Source organism: Macaca mulatta, chromosome 7 (assembly GCF_049350105.2).
Source record: "Macaca mulatta isolate MMU2019108-1 chromosome 7, T2T-MMU8v2.0, whole genome shotgun sequence".
NCBI classification, from domain to species: Eukaryota; Metazoa; Chordata; class Mammalia; order Primates; family Cercopithecidae; genus Macaca; species Macaca mulatta.
In genome coordinates, this window is record NC_133412.1 from 133,951,663 (window position 1) to 133,974,692 (window position 23,030).

General features: G+C 39.1%; 1 protein-coding gene across 3 annotated transcripts in view; it reads left to right on the forward strand.

Annotated features, from left to right (window-relative positions):
• MNAT1 (MNAT1 component of CDK activating kinase) overlaps positions 1–23,030 on the forward strand; it is a 240,475-nt gene that overhangs the window by 88,890 nt on the left and 128,555 nt on the right. The gene's annotated exons all lie outside the window — the stretch shown is intronic.

Genomic DNA, 23,030 nt, shown 5'->3' on the forward strand with positions numbered 1-23,030 from the left:
ACATGAGCAAATTACTTTGCCTTTCTAATAAGCCTTTTTTTCCCATCTATAAAATGGTGATGATAATACCGATCTCATAAACTTGTTGGGAAATAATGTGAACAAAGTGCACAGTGTAGTACTTGGCTTATAGTAAGCTCTCAATAATTGAGGCTAGTTTTTATTCATAATAATGAGTTGATAACACAGATGGCTATACTAATTTATTCCTTAAATCTTTACATATTTTTTATATACATAAAACTCATTTTTATACATAGTTTTAAAATTCAAGATGATGGAGGTTGCAGAATGTTTGTTTGGCTTTTATCATTGTATGCCTGCATTTCAAAGTCAGTGTTAATGACATGCAATATTGAAGTGGTGGGAGTTTACTGGTTTTACCAGTAAACTCATTTATTTTCAGGAATGAAGTCTTGTATTCAGATGACACGATGTAGCTACAAACTTCAGGAATGTATCCCCTATTGTAAATTGAGCATGATGAGTATGCAGGAAGGAATGCCTCAAAACGTTATCAAAGTATATTTTAAATTAGAGATAATACTCTAATTTTAAGAGGGAAAGGACTGTTTCTTTCTGTTGACCCCAATGGATAAAGTCATATTTACTCTAATTTCATTGTTGCTTCCACTTTAGCAAATGTGTAGCAGCTGCTCCTGTTTTCTAGTTCTCTTTCTTTTATAGTATATGTAATATTAAAATAAGATCTGGCTTACAGTCTAAGTAGAAGATACAGGAACTCATCTTAAGTCTTTTGCAACTTTTTTTTTTTCCAGTTGCTGACTATAGAATTTGAAAATCTAGATACTTTTGTACTAAGTTGGCTCTACTTTTAAAATTTATCTTGAATTTACCCACTTCTCTCCCCCTCTATCATCCTGGGATAGTTGCCATCATTTCTTTACTGTACTATTGCAGTAACATTCCACCTGGTCTCTCTATTCATCTGCGTACCCCATAATCTAGTCTATAAGCCTTTGAGTGGTTTCCTAATAAATGAATGATGGTAAATAAACAATATTAAAAAAATCAGCTCATCACCTCCTTGCTTACTATCTTCCTATGTCTTCCCAGTACACTTAGAATAAAATTCAGAATGCTATCTACTTTCTCACCTGAGAAAGGGACATTTGTACTAAGAAGTCAATGGTAAAACGGAGTTAGCCATGCAAAAATACAGGTAGAGAAAAGAGGAGTAAAGAAGGCCTAAGGTAAGAAACAGCATTTTCTAGAAACAGACAAAAGATACTGTTAAGAGAATACTTTCCCTACTCTGCCTTGCTCCTTATGCTCAATTCACACTGACCTTTTGACTATTCTATCTGAAGTATCTTTCTCCTGCCCCCGTCCACATTGTGTTATGCTTTTTAAAATTTTAATATAGAGACAGGGTCTCATTATGTTGCCCAGGCTGGTCTCAAACTCCTGAGCTCAAGTGATCCTCCTGCCTTGGCCTCCAAAAGTGTTAAGATTACAGGCGTGAGCTACCATGCCTGGCCTATGTTATGGTTTTTAACCCTTTATAACATATATCACTATCAGAAAGTGTCTTATGGGTACACTGTTTAATGTTTATCTTTACCGCTAGAATATAAATTCTGTGTACCTAGAACGAGGTTTGTCTCTAGTACCTATTTAATGAATGTTCACTGTGGACCTTCATTAAATATTTTTGAATGAATGACTGTATCTTACATATTAGGCTCACATTTAATAGAATGAAGATCCTGAAGTATTTTCAAGTTTCTGTGACTTTATGGTGTTTACTCTGTTTGGAATATACTTAACTGCTTATGAAAACTTTACTTATAATTTATGGCATCAATCAAGTGTGATTTTCGTGAACCGTCTTTTGTGTGGAATTTAATTACGTATTCTGATGCTTCCCCTAACATTTTATACGTACTTTTATTATATATTGTAGCTCCTGCCTTTTATTGCAACTGGCTGTTTTCCATGCCGGTCTCATTTTAGATGAGCTTCCTTAAGGACATAATGTGTTCTGTGACCTAACTTTATGTGTTCTTGTGGGGACTAAATATTGTACTGTGTAATTATTCAAAAAACTTTTTTGAATAAATTATTCCCATTTTTCTTAACTTCAGAGCATTTTGCTTTGCCATTGGGAGATTCACATTTGGGTAAAGAAGAATTTGATGCACTGTACAGCCAAAGTAAAAAAAAAAAAAATTTTATAGATATATCTAAATTTCCATCGCTCTATCACATTTTTACATTCCATTACCAATGAGAATTACAGATTATGTATTCCTCCTCTTCTGTGTTCTTATCTTTTAATTTTTACCTGTGGTACATTTTGAAATTTATATAATCTGGGTAGACCTCTTAGGTAGTCAAGTGCTTTTCTTTGGCCTAAAGAGAGGCAGCATCAGATCTACATCCTTTTTTCAACTAGAGAGAGTAGTTGCTGGTAGTCTTTCTGTGTTTCATAATGTTCTATTTATTTAAAAATGAAATGAATTGGAATGGTCAGATGTAAAAGTTTTTGGAGAGCACTGATTCATAAATCTGCTAACCTGAACATGATATGAACAAAATACTCTGCAATTTATTTCCTTGAGGAGATTAGGAAATATATCCATTGTGGCAAAGTTGCTTCAGCAGCATACTTTTAAAATTATTTATTTATTTTAAATTTATTTTTAGAGACAGGATCTTGTTCTGTCACTTCAAGCTGGAGTGCAGTGGTGAGATCCTAGCTCACTCTAGTCTACTTCTGGGCTCAAGCCATCCTCCTATTGCAGCCTTCCAAGTAACCGGGTTTATAGGCTCACACCACCACTCTGGGCTAATTTTTAAGAAAATTTTTCTTTGTTTTTTTTTTTTTTTTGTAGAGGAGGCAGGGTCTAGTTATGTTGGCCAGGTTGGTCTTGAGCTCCTGGTCTCAAGCAATCTTGTAACGCCTCAGCCTTCCAAAGTGCTAGGATTACAGGTGTGAGCCAGTGTGCTCAGGCAGGAGCATACTTTATTTTTTATTTTTTTTTTGAGATGGAGTCTTGCTCCAACCAGGCTGGAGTGCAGTGACACAATCTGGACTCGCTGCAATCTCTGCCCCCTGGGCTCAAGCGATTCTCCCACCTCATCCTCCCTAGTAGCTGGGACTACAGGTGGGTGCCACCACACCTAGCTATTTTTTGTAATTTTGGTAGCAGTGGGGTTTCATCATGTTGCCCAGGCTGGTCTTGAACTCCTGAGCTCAAGCCACCTGCCTGCCTTGGCCTCCCAAAGTGCTGGGATTACACTGTGCCCGGCTGAGGAGCACACTTTTAATGATGAGAGAAGTTTCAATCTCAGCTCATCTTGGAGCAAATTTAATAAACCTCCCTCTACTCTGCCTTTTAAAGTACTGGATGAACAGGTGGGTCTTACACCCTGGCTTTAAGGTCAGCAACCTTGAAGACTGACAAAGGTATCAAATTCTAAAACTGAAAACTCACTACTTCGAGTACTCTCCCTTTAGCTATCCCTGAATTCTGTGAGAGCTTGTTAGCAGCAGTGCTCTCTGTTTATCTGATTACTTTTGAGTGGGGATTGAGGAGGGCTAATGTGTTGCACAGATTTTCTTTTTGCCTGAAGAGTATCTTACCCTGAGTTTGTTTTTAATAATGTTTAACGTTCTGCAGCAAGGCATATAGATTTGGAGAGGAAAAAAAGTTTTATCTTTACATTGCCTTTATGTTCTTCTGAACATCTTTCTTTGAGTGGTATTTAAGACTTCTATTACCTTTAATTTTCTATAATTCCAGCTACTTGGGAGGCTGAGGCAGGAGAATCGCTTGAACCAGGGCGGCAGAGGTTGCAGTGAGCTGACATTGTGCCACTACACTCCAGCCTGGGCAACAAAGTGAGACTCCGTCTCAAAAAAAACAAAAACAAAAGGCTGGGGGCAGTGGCTCATGCCTGTAATCCCAGCACTTTGGGAGGACGAGGCAGGTGGATCACGAGGTCAGGAGTTGAAGACCAGCGTGGCCAAGATGGTGAAACCCCGTCTGTACTAAAAATACAAAAACTAGCTGGGCACGGTAGCAGGAACCTGTAATTCCAGCTACTTGGGAGGCTGAGGCAGAAGAATCACTTGAACCAGGGTGGCAGAGGTTACAGTAAGCTGAGAGCAAGCCATTGCACTCCAGCCTGGGTGACAGAGTGAGACTCCGTCTCAAAACAAAACAAAAAAAAAGAAATCACCATTATTTTGAGATTGTGATAAATATAAAAATGCCAAGCTTTGATTTGTAAATATATGAATATTTTTCTTTCCTTTTATGTATCCATTTTTCTCCCCAACTGCCCATCCAGCTACTTTTTTTGAATTTTAAAATTGCCTACCATGTTTGTCATATGTGTGCTAGCTATTAGGTTATAAACATCTTGAGGGCAGAGGCTTCATATTTGAACATCGTTTTATATGATCATGGCTATGTAGGTACTTAAATAATATCAGATATTCATGATCGGTTTCAAACTTTCAAATGTCAGAAGTATTAACATATCTTAAAATAATGTAAAGAAAAATACTGCTTAATAAGGAACTACCAAAGTGTAAAGTATAGAAGAAAGAAAATGGGCATAACGGGATTAAATCCCAGCTTTACTGTTATTAGATATGTTTCCATGGGTAAGATATTACTTTACTCTTCTGACTTTGTTTTCTCATTTGGGAAGTTGAGAAATGCTAACTTCATATGATTGTTCAGAATATTGAAATCTATACATGAAATGCTAAAACTGGTGCCCAATGTATGCTAGCCATGTGGTAAATAGTAATAATTGGCAACCATAACGTTACCATTAATGTTTGTTATATTTTGTAGTTAGATATATAAATGAATTATTTTATAATGCCCTTGAACCAAATGCTGAATATTGTTATAAGTATTCTGTCACATACTTAAGTTATATTACTCTCAATGTGTGTTAAAGTATTGGATCACTTACCCCCACCCCATTGGATCATTTCCAGATGGATAATAGAAAAGTAAAACAATAAAAACATCCTTAAGAGAGTGGGAAAAAAACTAGCCACAAAGTGACAAAAGTTATTTACAACATATGTAACTGATAAAAGGCTTAGATCCAGAAGGTATAAATAACTCATATATATGATCTAGAGTTTTGAACAGGCATTTCTAAAAATAGGATAACCAATCCTCAGCCTCATTAGTGACTGGTGAAAGAAAATGCAGATTAAAATCACAACATGGCACTAAATACCCACTAGAATGGCTAAACTGGAAATAAAAATCACAGTTGGTTCAAGGGAAAGGTAAAATTTAGAATAGCATAGTATTTACGTGAATTTATTAGTGTCAATTGTTTATTGAATGTGGAGACTGACACAGAATACAGATGAAAGTCTAAATGTTTATGACGTTAAGTATTTTTATTCTTTTTAGAAAATCCAATCCTGAAATGAAGGATGAAAAGTAACATTAAGCACCTATATCCCAGGGGTTGATTTTGTTGAATGCCTGCTATAAGCCAGCATGGTCTGGCTGCTGGATATGCAGGAATACAAACATTACTTAAGAATTTGTGACCTATGATAGTTCTTTTTTATAATAGGTATTAATTTCTGTTTTTATGTCTTCATAAAATAGATGGTATTCCTGTTTTTACAAATGTGAAAACTGAGTCTTTGAGAGGTTAGATCACATTTAAAAGATGACACTGAAACTAATTTTCTATTACATCTCATATTTAATTAATGAAAATATTAATAAACTTATACATTCTGATTCAGGTATCCTGTGAGAGCTAAGATTTGAGCTCTTGTTTCTAATAGTGGGCTGATTGTATGGACTAGGTAATTTAAGGGACAGGAGTCAGCATAATAACTTTCTTTTCCTGATCTATTCTACTTAAAAAAAGTCAAACGTAAAATGAAGTCGGATGTGCTCAACTTGGAGAGGAACCAAGGAAAGATATATAAATATGATTAAGGTTTCTGGAAATAGATCTTTTGAGATGTGACAGAAAAGACTGAATTCATTTGTTTAATAACCTTGAGAAAGTTGAAGGGTTCAAAATGGGCATAAAATAATGACTAAGAAATGAGGATTTAATTATTACATATTCACATAGGTGGAGTTCAGTCAGTCAGTGAACATATTTTGATTAGGAATATTATGAAGGTTGTGCTGGATTTATTATTTGAAGTATATTTTATAGGAATTAAACTCTCAGGGGGTGGAGGAGCATCAGGCATAGGGTCTTAGAGAAATTATGTAATTTGTGACTTCAGTATTTAAGAAAGTTCTACTTATCACTATTTTATGCATGAATAAGAGAAATTTCTTCTTTTTTTTTTTTTGAGACGGAGTCTCACTCTGTCACCCAGGCTGGAGTGCAGTGGCGTGATCTTGGCTCACTGCAACCTCTGCCTCCTGGGTTCAAATGATTCTTCTGCCTCAGCCTCCTGGTTAGCTGGAACTACAGGTGCGTGCCACCATGCCTGGCTAATCTTTTTGTATTTTCAGTAGAGATGGGGTTTCACCATACTGGCCAGCCTGGTCTCGAATTCCTGACCTTGTGATCCGCCTGCCTTGGCCTCCCAAAGTGCTGGGATTATAGGCATGAGCCACAGCACCCGGCCAGAAACTTCATTTTATATATAATTGTGCCCTCTGTGTGGTGATAGCTTTTGAACTCTTAAAGTAAGAGCTACAACTTTGTTTCTTGGTCAGGTGTTAGTTATTTTGATCTATTTGTTTCAAATCCTGTGGATATAATTATGCAGCCTTCTGTTTCTTTATCATTTTACAAATAATTCTAATTATTTTTATGTAGCTTATGGTTATGGTTACTATTCTTAATTACATCATTCTTAGTTGAACCAGTGAACAGACCTCAAAGTTCCCCCCCCAATTCATTACTAGATAATTTGTGTCAATAAATATCCATGTGAGTAAATCTTAGTCTTTTGGAAACAAGTGAAGGCACATAAATTAGGAATGAGATTCCATGGCTTTGGTGCTTCTTCATTCTATTTTGTTTGTATGCAAACTGGAAATAAACTGAGTCACAAAGATAACCTATGGATGTCAAAAGATAATGTAAGAATTGTTTTTAAGTACTTTTGATAGCCTGTGGTTGGTTTGGGGAGTACTATGGAGAAACATACCATGCATTAACAAAAGGGAAAACTTTTTAAGTATTTTAACCCTGATGTTAAAAAACCCTGATGTTAAAAAACCCTGAGTTTAAAAAAATATTATCTATGGGTGAGCCAGAAGGGAGCAGAGTACTCATTTGTGATATAAATCGCCTTTTCTGAGTGCAACAAATAGGATTTAGCTGTTCGCTTTCAAGCATTGCATATTCCTCTGAACTCATTGGAAGATCTAACCTTGATAAAATATGAGTTATAGAAAATTAATACTCATTTGTATCTGAAAAAGAAAATAAAAATTACATTGAGCAGTCAGTTATGTCCTATAAAACCATAAGTTTGTGCCAAACAGCTTAGGTACTTTACCATTTTGCCAAAAAACAGAAAACCAAACTTGACCAAGTGTTATTAATTTGTTCTATTTTTAATATATAATTTGCACTTATGTGGTAGATCAAAGTGTCATAACTAAAGAAGTCATGTGCCCTTTCTCAAGTCTTGTGATATACACGTAGTATTAATTTGAATCTATAAATGTATTTTGAAATGTAAATCAAATTAATAATCTTATCAGATCTTTTGGCATATAATTAACTAGGTGAGTATCAGGTGATTATTTTCTCTTAGCTTTTAAATGTCTCCAGTTATGTTATTTCACTAAACTTATAGTATATTCTAATTTTCACATGGATATCCCTGAAGAGTTACATATAAGTAAATAGAAATTTGGTTAATTCCATTCTATTTTAAAGAAAATGGAGGTTCTTAAGACTTAAGATAATCCTTGGTGAGTACTTTAATGTGACCTAAATAAAATTTTTATGAAATGAATAGCTTCATGATTAAAATTGTAAATTTGAATTTTGTTATTTCAGAATTGTTTAAAACAGGTCGTCCTTATAATATTATTAGAGGTTTGAATTGTGGCTTCTCTACTATGTATACTAATTGTTTGGCCTTGGGCAAATCACTTTACCTCTTTAAGCCTTAATTACTCAACTCTTAAAAAAGAGATTATGCCTACATTATAGAGTTCCTGAGTATTTTGTGAAGCAATTTTATAAAACTCTCAGGATGCCTGGCTCATTGTAAAGATACTAAGTATAAATAGGTATAGATACAAATAAAAACTATAATAGACCAGTAAATTATGATTGAAGATGGGGTTTGTGACTTAATAATTGTTAATTTTGTACCGTGTATTTTTTACTAGTTATTTTATCTATAGACTCCTATATAGTAGGGAAAAAACAACAAATTTTCCCCTGCTACACATACTCAGCACAGAACACTTGATCTCCAAAATGTGTGGTTTTTTTTATGGTTGTTATTTCGTTTCTTTTCTTTTCTTTTCTGTACACACCAAGCAGTTCTGCAGCAGACACCAACAGGATTTCCTACAGTTTAACCCAATTCTGACACTAACTGGAATTAGTGCAAACCCCACCGGGTAAGATCCCAGTACCACACGACTGCTCCCAACTTCAGACATCAGTCGAAAGCTCCAGGTGGTAACCTGTGCTGTTGACTAAATGGCTATAAAAAGTTTCCCATGATCCCTTCCTGTGGTTCAGTTATTTGCTAGAGCGGCTCACGGAACTCTGGGAAACACTTATGTCTATTGGTTTATTATAAAGAATGTTACAAAGGATACAGATGGACAGCTACATGGAAAAGATGCATAGGGCAAGGTATGTGGGAAGGTACGTGCATCTTCCAAGCCCTTTCAGGGTGGGCTACCATCTTAGCACCTCCATGTGTTCAGCAACCTTGAGGTTCAATGAATCCTGTCCTTTTGGGTTTTTATGGAGGCTTCTTTCCTATAGCCAGGATTGATAAATCACTGGCCACTGGTGATCAACTCAACCTCCTGTCCCTCACCTCTTCCCAGAGGTAATTGCAAAGTTGGTTCCCTTTGCAATAGGCCCCCATCCTGAGGCTATCCAGGACCGCCCCCCAGCCATCTCATTAGCATACAAAAAGACACCATTTTGGAGACTACAAAGGTTTTAGGAGATGAGTACCAGGAAATGGGATGAACACCATTTGTATTTCTTATCATAAATCACAATATTACAAGTTCCAAATGCCTTTATAACTCTTTCTTATATATTTCCATATTTCTAGGTAACAATTCAGTTGTTCTATGGATATATAAGTGAAAAAACTGAAATATTTAGTGTCAATAGTTGGGAAAATTCACAAATAATGAATTATATGCTATGAATTTTATGTAATATTATTTCCTTTACTATGGTAAAGGAAAAATTGGTAATGGTCAAACTATTGGCTTCAGAATTTATGACAGTGGTTGAATTTATTCCAGAAAATTTGTCTCGTGATCCGTCTAGACTTGAGCATGGGCAGAAATAATGAGTTTGGATTTTCAGTTATATCAGTTACTTTTTAATGAGGACAAGGTAAAATCAGTATTCGATGAATGGTGGGAAGCTTTGACTCTTTTAGTCCCTCTGAGGATAACATTACAGAGGCCTGCAAATGCAGAAATATTCTTAGACTAGGATGTAGAAATAATGTTTTTCTGCTTAACTTATGAAACACATGTTTTCCTACAAAGTATTCTACATACTGTATAATGCATTGCTTAATGTAATGAGGCAGATTTTCAGCTTTATAGATAATTATATTGGGTGCTAATCTGTTTATCAGTAAGGTTTTATCAAGTTCCTATAACATTTGCAAAGCAGTGATTGCTGTTGGTGTTGTGGATATAGTAATTTTACAAGAATTAGAATTAGGAAAAAAGAGGGAGGATGTGTTTCAATCAGTCTCTGAACATTAACTCACTTAATCTTGAAAACTATCCTGTAGGGTTGATAGTGGTATTCTCATTTATGAGGAATGGAGTATGGAAGACTTAAATTAAACCTAGAGAAAAGTAGAGTTTCAGAAAAATGGAAAGGACGAAGGCATTTCACATTTAAAAATGAGTATGTGGGAGAAATGTTAGCAAAAGAATGGAAGGTGTGACTTTAGCCAAGTTTATTCCATAGTTTTCAGGCAGGAATTTTCTTTTGATGAACTTGCACACTACTTTCAAAATACACATTCATTCTTTGGTTCCTAGAAGGTTATATGAAGTTCAGATACATAGATTCACTTTGATATGTTATAGCTTTTTACTAGTTAGTAATCTGTTGAATAAGTTAAGGGACGCTAAAATTTAGTATTTGTAAATGTTGAAATAAATTTTCCTTTTTTGGTGATTGCTTAGATTTCTTATAAGGCTCCATCTGCAAATGCTCATGACCAGATATTTCCTGCAATAATTGTTAATGTAATACTTTAATTTTTCAGCTAAGCAGACCTAGTTTTCCTTTGGAATTTTATCAATGCACCATCAGTATTGCCTTGAGTTAACTGTGGTTTTTGTGTTACTATTATGTAGGAAATAATATTAGGTTTTTCTTTGGTTGATCATTTTGTTATATAATTCCTATACAATTTTTATTGCTATTTTGGTCCTCCTCCTTCTCCTTCTCCTTTTTCCTTCTTCCTCTTCCTTCTTCCTTCTTTCTTCTTTCTTCTTCATCATCATCACACATTGTTTATGTATCAGAATACAATTTGCCACAACTTCAGGGGCTGTGGTTAAGTTTGAAAACCAAGGATTGCATTCAGTTATTTTTGCATACTGTCTTTCTTAAACATACTCAACTGATGGATGATATAATACATTCCCATTCTGACAGTGCCCTGCCTCCTGTTAACATTTTTCTACACTAGAAGCTCTTCCCATTTTTGCTGAGAGAGCATCTGGCATCTTCTCCCAGCCTCCATTCCTAATGGTGGAGAGAGTTAAGAATATATTGCTGCTTTCTTTTGTTACTTTTTGTTTTTTTCCAATACTTTTAATTTCTGGGTTGCATGTGCACGTGGAGGTTTGTTACATAGGTATACACGTGCCATGGTGGTTTGCTGCATCCATCAACTCATTCTCTACATTAGGTATTTCTTCTAATGTATCACTCCCATAGCTTCCCACCCCCCAGCAGGCTCTGGTGTGTGATGTTCCCTCCCTGTGTCCATGTGTTTTCATTGTTCACTCCCACTTACGAGTGAAAACATGTGCTGTTTAGTTTTCTGTTCCTGTGTTGCCATTGCTTTTGGTGTTTTAGACATGAAGTCCTTGCCCATGCCTATGTCCTTTGCAATAAGCCCCCATCCTGAGGCTATCCAGGAATGGTATTACCTAGGTTTTCTTCTATGGTTTTTATGTTTTTAGGTCTAACATTGAAGTCTCTAATCCATCTTGAATTAATTTTTGTGTAAGGAGTAAGGAAAAGATCCAGTTTTAGCTTTCTACTTATGGCTAGCCAATTTTCCCAGCACCATTTATTAAATAGGGAATCCTTTCCCCATTTCTTGTTTTTATCAGGTTTGTCAAAGATCAGATGGCTGTTGATGTGTAGTATTATTTCTGAGGGCTCTGTTCTGTTCCATTGGTCTATATCTCTGTTTTGGTACCAGTACCATGCTGTTTTGGTTACTGTAGCCTTGTAGTATAGTTTGAAGTCAGGTAGCATGATGCCTCCAGCTTTGTTCTTTTGGCTTAGGATTGTCTTGGCAATGTGGGGTCTTTTTTGTTTCCATATGAACTTTAAAGCAATTTTTTCCAATTCTGTGAAGAAAGTCATTGGTAGCTTAATGGGGATGGCATTGAATCTATAAATTACCTTGGCAGTATGGTCATTTTCACAATGTTGATTCTTCCTATCCATGAGCATGGTATGTTCTTCCATTTGTTTGTGTCCTCTTTTATTTCACTGAGCAGTGGTTTGTAGTTCTCCTCGAAGAGGTCCTTTACATCCCTTGTAAGTTGGATCTCTAGGTATTTTATTCTCTTTGAAGCTATTGTGAATGGGAGTTCACTCATGATTTGGCTCTCTGTTTGTCTGTTACTGATGTATAAGAATGCTTGTGATTTTTGCACATTGATTTTGTATCCTGAGACTTTGCTGCAGTTGCTTATCAGCTTAAGGAGATTTTGGGCTGAGACAATGGGGTTTTCTAAATATACAATCATGTCATTTGCAAACAGGGACAGTTTGACTTCTTCTTTTCCTAACTGAATACCCTTTATTTCTTTCTCTTGCCTGATTGCCCTAGCCAGAACTTCCAACACTATGTTGAATAGGAGTGGTGAGAGAGGGCATCCCTATCTTGTGCCAGTTTTCAAAGGGAATGCTTCCAGTTTTTGCCCATTCAATATGATATTGGCTGTGGGTTTGTCATAAATAGCTCTTATTATTTTGAGATACGTTCCATCAATACTGAATTTATTGAGAGTTTTTAGCATGAAGGTCTGTTGAATTTTGTGGAAGGCCTTTTCTGCATCTATTGAGATAATCATGTGGTTTTTGTCTTTGGTTCTGTTTATATGCTGGATTACATTTATTGATTTGCATATGTTGAACCAGCCTTGCATCCCAGGGATGAAGCCCATTTGATCATGGTGGATAAGCTTTTTGATGTGCTGCTGGATTTGGTTTGCCAGTATTTTATTGAGGATTTTTGCATCGATGTTCATCAGGGATATTGGTCTAAAATTCTCTTTTTTTGTTGTATCTCTGTCAGGCTTTGGTATCAGGATGATGTTGGCCTTGTAAAATGAGTTAGGGAGGATTCCTTCTTTTTCTATTGATTGGAATAGTTTCAGAAGGAATGGTACCAACTCCTCCTTGTACCTCTGGTAGAATTCGGCTGTGAATCCGTCAGGTCCTGGACTTTTTTTGTTTGGTAGGCTATTAATTATTGCCTCAATTTCAGAGCTTGCTATTGGTCTATTCAGGGATTCAGCTTCTTCCTGGTTTAGTCTTGGGAGAGTGTAAGTGTCCAGGAAATTATCCATTTCTTCTAGGTTTTCTAGTTTATTTGTGTAGAGGTGTTTATAGTATTCTCTGATGGTAGTTTGTATTTCTGTGGGGTCAGTGGTGATATCCCCTTTATCATTTTTTATTGCATCTATTTGATTCTTCTCTCTTTTCTTCTTTATTAGTCTTGCTAGCGGTCTATCAATTTTATTGATCTTTTCAAAAAACCAGCTCCTGGATTCATTGATTTTTTTGGAGGGTTTTTTGTGTCTCTGTCTCCTTCAGTTCTGCTCTGATCTTAGTTATTTCTTGCTTTCTGCTAGCTTTTGAATGTGTTTGCTCTTGCTTCTCTAGTTCTTTTAATTTTGATGTTAGGGTGTCAATTTTAGATCTTTCCTGCTTTCTCTTGTGGGCATTTAGTGCTATAAATTTCCCTCTACACACTGCTTTAAATGTGTCCCAGAGATTCTGGTATGTTGTATCTTTGTTCTCATTGATTTCAAAGAACATCTTTATTTCTGCCTTCATTTCGTTATGTACCCAGTAGTCATTCAGGAGCAGGTTGTTCAGTTTCCATGTAGTTGAGCAGTTTTGATTGAGTTTCTTAGTCCTGAGTTCTAGTTTAATTGCACTGTGGTCTGAGAGACAGTTTGTTATAATTTCTGTTCTTTTACATTTGCTGAGGAGTGCTTTACTTCCAACTATGTGGTCAATTTTGGAGTAAGTGCGATGTGGTGCTGAGAAAAATGTATATTCTGTTGATTTGGAGTGGAGAGTTCTGTAGATGTCTATTAGGTCCGCTTGGTGCAGAGTTGAGTTCAATTCCTCCATATCCTTAATAACTTTCTGTCTCGTTTTGATTTGCATATGTTGAACCAGCCTTGCATCCCAGGGATGAAGCCGACTTGATCGTGGTGGATAAGCTTTTGGATGTGCTGGTGGTTCGGTTTGCCAATATTTTATTGAGAATTTTTGCATCTATGTTCATCAGGGATATTGGCCTGAAATTTTCTTTTTTTGTTGGTCTCTGTCAGATTTTGGTATCAGGATGATACTGGCCTCATAAAATGAGTTACAGAGGAGTGCCTCATTTTCTATTGTTTGGTATAGTTTCAGGAGGAATGGTACCAGCTCCTCTTTGTACCTCTGGTAAAATTCAGCTGTGAATCTGTATGTTCCTGGGCTTTTTTTGTTTGGTAGGCTATGAATTACTGCCTCCATTTCAGAACTTGTTATTGGTCTATTCAGGGATTTGACTTCTTCCTGGTTTAGTCTTGGGAGGGTGTATGTGTCCAGGAATTTACCCATTTCTTGTAGGCTTTCTAGTTTATCTGCATAGAGGTGTTTATTGTGTTCTCTGATGGTAGTTTGTATTTCTGTGGGATCGGTGGTGATATTCCCTTCATCATATTTTATTGTGTCTATTTGATTCTTCTCTCTTGTTTATTAGTCTGGCTAATGGCCTATCTATTTTTGTTAATCTTGTCAAAAAACTAGCTCCTGTATTCATTAATTTTTTTGAAGGGATTTTCATGTCTCTATCTCCTTTAGTTCTGCTCTGATCTTAGTTATTTCCTGTCTTCTGCTAGCTTTTGAATTTCTTTGATCTTTCTTCTCTAGTTGTTTTAATTGTGATGTTAGTGTGTCAATTTTAGATGTTTCCCACTTTGTACTGTGGGCATTTAGTGCCATAAATTTCCCTTTTAACATTGCTTTAGCTGTGTCCCAGAGATTCTAGTACGTTGTGTCTTTGTTCTCATTGGTTCAAAGAACTTCTTTATTTCTTCATTAATTTCGTTATTTACCCAGTAGTCATTCAGGAGCAGATTGTTCAATTTCCATGTAATTCCGCAGTTTTGAGTGAGTTTCTTAATCCTGAGTTCTAATTTGATTGCACTGGCGTGTGAGGGACCGTTTGTTATGATTTTTGTTCTTTTCCATTTGCTGAGGAGCGTTTAACTTCCAATTATGCGGTCACTTTTAGAATAAGTGCTATGTGGCACTGAGAATAATGTATATTCTGTTGACTTGAGGTGGAGAGTTCTGTAGATGTCTATTAGGTCCACTTTCTCTAAAGGTAGTTCAAGTCCAGTATATCCTTCTTAATTTTTTATGTTGTTGATCACTCTAATATTGACAGTGGGGTGTTAAAGTCTCCCACTATTGGGAGGGAGTTTGTGTGGGAGTCTAAGTCTCTTTGTGGGTCTCTAAGAACTTGGTTTATGAATCTCTAAGAACTTGGTTTATGAATCTGGGTGCTCCTATATTGGGTGCATATATATTTAGGATAGTTAGCTCTTCTGGTTGCATTGATCCCTTTACCATTATGTAGTGCTCTTTCTTTTCTTTCCTTCCTTCCCTCCTTCTTTCCCTCCTTCCTTCCTTCCTTCCTTCCTTCCTTCCTTCCTTCCTTCCTTCCTTCCTTCCTTCCTTCCTTCCTTCCTTTTTTTGTTCATTCGTTCGTTCATTTGTTCCAAGTCAGTTCTATCATAGTCTAGCATTTCATGCCCGGCTTTTTTTTTGCTTTCTATTTGCTTGGTAAATATTCCTCCATCCCTTTATCTTGAGCCTATGTGGATTTTTTGCATGTGAGGTGGGTCTCCTGAAGACAGCACACCAATGGTTGTTCACTCTTTATCCAATTTGCCAGCCTGTGTCTTTTAATTGGGGCATTTAGCCCGTTTACATTTAAGGTTAATATTGTTATGTGTGAATTTAATCCTGTCATCATGATGCTAGCCGGTTATTTTGCCTGTTAGTTGACGCAGGTTCTTCATAGTGTCGATGGTCTTTACAATTTGGTATGTTTTTGCCCGTACCAGTGTTTTCTTTCCATATTTAGTGCTTCCTTTAGGAGCTGTTGTAAAGCAGGCCTGGTGATGACAAAATCTCTCAGCATTTGCTTGTCTGTAAAGGATTTTATTTCATCTTTGCTTATGAAGCTTAGTTTGGCTGGATATGAAATTCTGGGTTGAAATTTCTTTTCTTTAAGAATGTTGCATATTGGCCCCCACTCTCTTCTGGCTTGTAGGGTTTCTGCAGAGAGATCTGCTGTTAGTCTGATGGGCTTCAAGGGTAACCTGACTTTTCTCTCTGGCTGCCCTTAGCATTTTTCCTTCATTTCAACCATGGTGAATCTGACGATTATGTGTTTTGGGGTTGCTCTTTTCGAGGAGAATCTTTGTGGTGTTCTCTGTATTTTCTGAATTTGAATGTTGGCCTGTCTTGCTAGGTTGGGGGAGTTCTCCTGAATAATATTCTGAAGAGTGTTTTCCAACTTGGTTCCATTCTATCCGTCACTTTCAGGTACACCAGTCAAACGTAGGTTTGATCTTTTCACATAGTCCCATATTTCTTGGAGGATTTGATCATTCCTTTTCATTATTTTTTCTCTAATTTTGTCTTCACGCTTTATTTCATCAAGTTGATCTTCAGTCTCTGATATAGTTTCTTCTGCTTGATCAGTTTGGCTACTGATCCTTTTGTATGCTTCACGAAGTTCTTGTGCTGTGTTTTCCAGCTCCATCAGGTCCTTTATGTTCTTCTCTGAACTGCTTAGCAATTCCTCTAACCTTTTTTCAAGGTTCTTAGCTTCCTTGCATTGGGTTATAACATGCTCCTTTAACTCAGAGGAGTTTGTTATTACCCACCTTGTGAAGCCTACTTCTGTCAATTCGTCAAACTCATTCTCCGTCCAGTTTGCTCCCTTGCTGGCAAGGAGTTCTGATCCTTTGGAGGAGAAGAGGCGTTCTGCTTTTTGGAATTTTCAGCCTTTTTACACTGGTTTTTCCTCATCATCATGGATTTGTCTACCTTTGGTCTTTGATGTTGGTGACCTTCAGATGGGGTTTTTGTGTGGACATCCTTTTTGTTGATGTTGATGCTATTCCTTTCTGTTTGTTAGTTTTCCTTTTAACAGACAGGCCTGTCTGCTGCCTGTCTGCAGGAGTTTGTTGGAGTTCCACTCCAGGCCCTGTTTGCCTGGGTATCCCCAGCAGAGGCTGCAGAACAGCAAAGATTGCTGGCTCTTCCTTCCTTTGGAAGCTTCGTCCCAGAGGGGCACTGGCTAGATGCCAGACAGAGCTCTCCTGTATGAGGTGTTTTTCAACCCCTGTTGGGAGGTGTCTCCCAATCAGGAGGGACAGGGGTCAGGGACCCACTTGAGGAAGCAGTCTGTCCCTTAGCAGAGCTTAAGTGCTGTGCTGGGAGATCTGCTGCTGTCTTCAGAGCTGGCAGGCAGGAATGTTTATGTCTTCTGAAGCTGCACCCATAGACTCCCCTTCCCCCAGATGCTCTGTCCCAGGGAGATGGGAGCCATTTACCGGGGCTGCTGCCTTTCTTTCAGAGATGCCCTGCCCGGAGAGGAGGAATCTAGAGAGGCAGTCAGGCTGTAGCAGCTTTGTGGGGATGCAGTGGGCTCCGCCCAGTCCAAACTTCCCTGACGCTTTGTTTACACTGTGAGGGGAAAATCACCTACTCAAGCCTAAGGAATGATGGATGCCCCTACCCCCACCAAGCTCAAGTGTCCCAGGTCGACTTCAGACTGTTATGCTGGCAGTGAGAATTTTAAGCCAGTGTTTCTTAGCTTGCTGGGCTCTGTGGGGGTGGGATCCGCTGAGCTAGACCACTTGGCTCCCTGGCTTCAGCCCCCTTTCCAGGGGAATGAATGGTTCTGTCTCGCTGTCGTTCCAGGCACTACTGGGGTATGAAAAAAGAAACTGCAGCTAGCTCAGTGTCTGCCCAAATGACCGCCCAGTTTTGTGCTTGAAACCCAGGGCCCTGGTGGCATAGGCATCTGAGGGAATCTCCTGGTCTGTGGGTTGCAAAGACCGTTGGAAAAGCATAATATCTTGACTGGAGTGCACTGTTCCTCATGGCGTAGTCCCTCATGGCGTCCTTTGGCTAGGTCAGGGAATTCCCTGACCCCATGTACTTCCTGGGTGAGGTGATGCCCCATCCTGCTTTGGCTCGCCCTCCATGGGCAGCACTCACTGTCTAACCAGTCCCAACGAGATGAACCAGGTACCTCAGTTGGAAATGTAGAAATCACCCACCTTCTGCATTGATCATGCTGCAAGCTGCAGACCGGAGCCGTTCCTATTTGGCCATCTTCACCTCTTTTGTTACTTTTAATCAGAGCCTTTCCTAGATGCTGCCATGGTAGTTTGGAGCCTCCACTGAGTCCCTGCTTTGCTGTCTGTTTCCTTTTGGTCTCAAAGTGGTCTAGGACGTATGACTCTTAGGATATTGAGCTCAGAGGTGTTAAATGTTCTTAAAGGGAGCAAGAGCTTTTAGCTATAGTATTTAATATTCTGTGGGTTAACAAAGCATTATAAGATGATTATTGAGATTGAGAATTTTTAATAATAGGCTTCTAATGAACCCATGAAAGACCTGTAGTCTTTGTAAGTTGGGAAATTCCCATAGGAATCTCTATTAATGCTTTTCTTTTATTCCTGATATTAGTAATTTATATCCTCTGGCTTTTTTTTTTTCCCTTTGATCAACCTGGCTAGAGGTTTATTGGTTTTCTTGATCTGTTCAGAGAACCAGTTTCCAGTTTTTGCTTTCATTGATTTTTTTTTTTTTTTTTTGAGACAGGATCTCATTTTGTCACCCAGGCTGGAAAGTAGTGGGGGCGATCACTGCTCAATACAGGTTCCACTTCCTGGGCTCAAGCAGTTATCCTGCCTCAGCCTCCTGAGTAGCTGGGACTACAAGAGGGCACTATCACACCTGGCGAATTTTTTTTGTTTTTAGGAGAAACAGGATCTCCTTATGTTGCTCAGGCTAGTCTCGAACTCCTGAGATCAAGCAATCCTCCCACCTGGCAAAGTGCTGGGATTACAGGCATAAGCCACTACACTGAGCCCTGATTTTTTTTTCTGTTAGTCTGTTTTCCATTCCATTGATACATATTTTTTAATTTCTTTTCTTCTCTTTAAATCAGATTTAATTTGCTTTGTTTTTCTAGTTTCTAAAGGTGGAAGGGATGGCAGCAGCAGTCACTGCAAAGACACCAGCTACAGTGGGGAAGGTGTGGCTGGGGCTGCCCTCTACATGGAGCCAGTGGGAGCCGGGAACAGGTGGGAGTCTTGCCCCCTTCCAAGTTGGCGGGGCAGGAGCCCTGTGCTCCTGGTGGCAGCTGCAGCTGCCCACCTATGGTTGTGGATCTGGGCGTCCCTGCACTCTCGGGGGCCTAGAAAGCCCCACTGCCCCTCCAGGCTTGGAAGTGCCTGCTTCTGCTGCCTGGCCTTTTCCTGCTCCCTAAGCCCGTTCCAGGGTAGAGCAAGTTGTGGCCAAGCCTGGGTGCCATGCTTGGGGCAGCACTGACCCGCCAGCCTCCTGTTGCCTCAGCCACCTCTGGACTTTGGGGAATGAGGAGCATGGGAGGGAGGCCAGTGGGTCCCTGAGTGTGGCTCTGTGTGAGCTTGCAGGTGCCCCTCCCACAAACAGAGTGGGTACCCTGGACAACATGATTGATTGTGGCAGGAGGCAGATGGGCTCTTGGGCGGAAAGGTATGAGTCCCTGATGAAGTCCTACTTTCAAGCCAGTAATAGTCTGAAGCCTGGGAGCTGGACTGTCAGTTCTGAGTGGAATCAGCAGCCCCAGAGTGAGAACTTACTATGCCTTTATGAGCCTGCCCATGGCTACCCATGGACCAATTAGCATACACATACTTCCTTCTGAGCCCATAAAAATCCCAGACCCAGCCAGACTCACACAGACGTTGGGACTACCAGCTGTGGAAAGGAGCTACCCACTCTGGGTCTCCTCCCTGCTGAGAGCTGGACACTTGTCTAGACGACCTGCAGAGAGGAGCTACCCCCTTCCAGTCTGCTGAGAGCTGTTCTTTTGTTCAATAAAGCTCCTCTCTGCCTTGCTCACCTTCCAGTTGTCCACATACCTCATTCTTCCTGTATATGGGATAAAAACTCTGGACCAGGTGAATGGTCCCTCGGGCGGGACTGAAAGAGCTGTAACACAAACAGGACTGAAATACGTCCCCCTGCTCACCATGTTTGGGGGTGATGCGAAGGAGAGAAGAGCTGCAGCTCTTCAGGAAACCCAGACCTAGGGGTTCCCAGAGCCAGAGCTATGATGCCCTCTTTGGGGCTCTGTGGTTTCTGTTATCTCCAAGCTTTCCACTGTCACCATGTGCCTCTCGTCCAGACGTGGGTGCCTGCAGTGGAAGCCACTTGCGGTGCATCTGATCCAGCCTCAGGCTTGCATGGAACAAGTGCCTGGAGCTGCCCACCCTGCTGCAGCAGCTGGCATGCCTGACTGTGCTTTCTTGCCAGATCCTGTACTCATGTACCCGTTACTGCTCTGTGCCTGACTCGCCTTTGGCAGGTGTGAGATCTGGGCCGATGGCATGAGCAGTGCACAGCCTATCAGGCCGAGTGGGTGGAATGAGCCCAGTGGGCCCAAGCAAAACTTGGACAAAAGTGCCACCAGCCACAGAGGTTTCCGGCTGGAAAAGCGGCACCCTGCGGATCCCTAGAAAGAAACTTAGATTATTGATTTGAGGTCTTTCTAATTTTTAAATTACAGATATTAAATGTTATACATTTTCTTTTATGTGTTTCTTGAGTTACATCTGCAAGATTTTGACACCTTGCAACAGTTTGAGTCCTCCGAGAAGCAGATGCCAGCATGGGTTAAATGTGCAAAAAATGTATTAGGGAAAAATGCCTGTGTGAGAAAATGAAAAGGGAGCTGTAGGAGACTAAGAGAGTCATCAGACTGTGATGTCGGTTTGACCTCAAGTTAAGAAAGAGCGAAGGTTGGATAACAGCATCTCAGACTACAGTGTATTTCTAAGGAAAGTTTGGCAAGTTGACTGGGGAGTTCTTGTGCCAAAGTTTTCTGGCAGAGAAGTCTCGTATCACCCAACCAGGGAACTACATTAGTATTCCTGCCTTACTCAGTCATTGGCTGGAAGCAGCCCATGGGAATCATGACCTTGGTGTAAATGCAGTGATGAATTTCAGAGTGCATCAGCTGGGACCCTTGATCCCAGTCCTTATACTCCATCATAGTTGTTACTGAGTTCTAGTTACTTTCATTATAGTCAAAGAACATACGTTAAAGGATTTCAAACATCTTTATTATTATTATTATTTTTTGAGATGGAGTTTCATTCTTGTTGCCCAGGCTGGAGTGCAACGGCATGATCTCCGCTCACCGCAACCTCTGCCTCCCGGGTTCAAGTGATTCTCCTGCCTCAGCCTCCTGAGTAGCTGGGATTACAGACATGTGCCACCATGCCCGACTAATTCTTTGTATTTTTAGTAGAGATGGGATTTCACTGTGTTAGCCAGGATGGTTTTGATTTCCTGACCTCAGGTGATCTGCCTGCCTCAGCCTCCCAAGGTGCTGGGATTACAGGCATGAGCCACCGCATTTGGCCCAGATTTAAAAAAATTGCCCAGAGTATGGTCTATCTTGGTGAATATTGTTTTGTGAACTTGAGGATAATTTCTGTTTGGCTCTTAGGCAGAATGTTTTGTAAATGTCAGTTAGGTCAAGTTACTTGATGTTAAAATTTCTTGTTTTCTTACTGATTTTCTCTCTCTCTCTTTCCCTCTCTCCCTCTCTCCCTCTCTGCCTTTCCCTTTCTCTCCCTTTCTATCTCCCCTTTCTCTCCTCCCTCTCTCACACCTCTCTCTTTCACTCTCTGTCTCTCCTTTGTTTATTATTTTTCTAGTCTATATTTTATGTGTGTACTTTAGGTGGCTGCTATTATTAAGCCTTCAATTTCAGTGATCTTTTCTTCTGTAGTATCTAGGCTGTTATTTATCTTGTTATATTTTTCATTTTAAAGTTCTGTGTGTTTTTAACACATACAACACATAAAGTTGTATGTGTTTTTAATCTTTAGATGTTCTGTTGGGGTGTTTTTTGCACCTTCGATTTCTCTCATATTCATATTTCTTCTCTACCTTCATGAACATGTGGAACATATTTATGCTAGCTGTATTAATATCCTTGTCCTGCTAATTTCACATCTCTGTCCTTTCTGAGTCTGCTTCTATTGACTGATTTTTTTTTTCCTGAGGTGCGTTATATATTTCCGTCTTTTTGGAATATCTGGTAATTTTCGGTATTCCATTAAATATTATAAGACTTTGGGGATGCAGTTAAGTTAGCTATAATCTATTATATCCTTGCAAGTCTTGCTTTTAAGCATTGTTAGCATGTACAAGAACAGATTTTAATGTTACGCTAATTTATCTCCACTTTCATGGTGATACTATTCTGAGGACCCTATCTGATGCCATATGTATTTATTGAGAGGTCTTTTTAACTTGTTTATTGGGAATATATGAACTGTTTCTGTGTGAGCTTTGAGAATTGTTTAATATGTTGCTTTCCAGGTTCATTTCTTAGTCTTCAGTAGTTTCCACTCACGTGCAGCTCAAAACCCAGGCAAAAGTTGAGGACATCACTGTGAAGATCTCTAGAGCAGACGTGGACAAATGGCAGCTCACTGGCTAAATCCCACCTGCTACTTGTTACTGCAATTAAAGTTTTGTTGTAACACAGCCATTCTCATTCATTTACGTATATTTTTTCTGCTTTTGCATTATAATAGCGTCATTGGATAGTTATGATGCAGATCATATGGCCTGCAAAGCCTAAAATATTTTTCTGCTCCTTGCAGAAAATATTTGTTAACTCCCACTTTAGAGTTTTTATCTCTGTGTGACATTTTCCTCTCTGGTAATCTGCCCTGCAAATTATAACTACCCTAGGATCCCTGAAGTCTGATTTTCGTCTCCTTGACTCCTAGGCTCTGTTTGGGTTACTTCTCTATGTATTATAGCCTGGAAATGGCCTCCATGCAGGAAGCCAGGGCAATCAAAGGGTTCATTTCATTTGTTTTTCTTCCCTTGGGGCTCACAGTTCTGTACTGGCTGTTACTCAATTTCTGGAAACTGTTGTTCTTATTTTGTTCAGTTTTCTAGTTGCTTAAGGTGGGAAATGGTCAATCTGGTCTCGTTATTGTATAATGGTCTTATGCAGGAGAAGCAGCAGAATATTTTGAGACTTGTTTTTG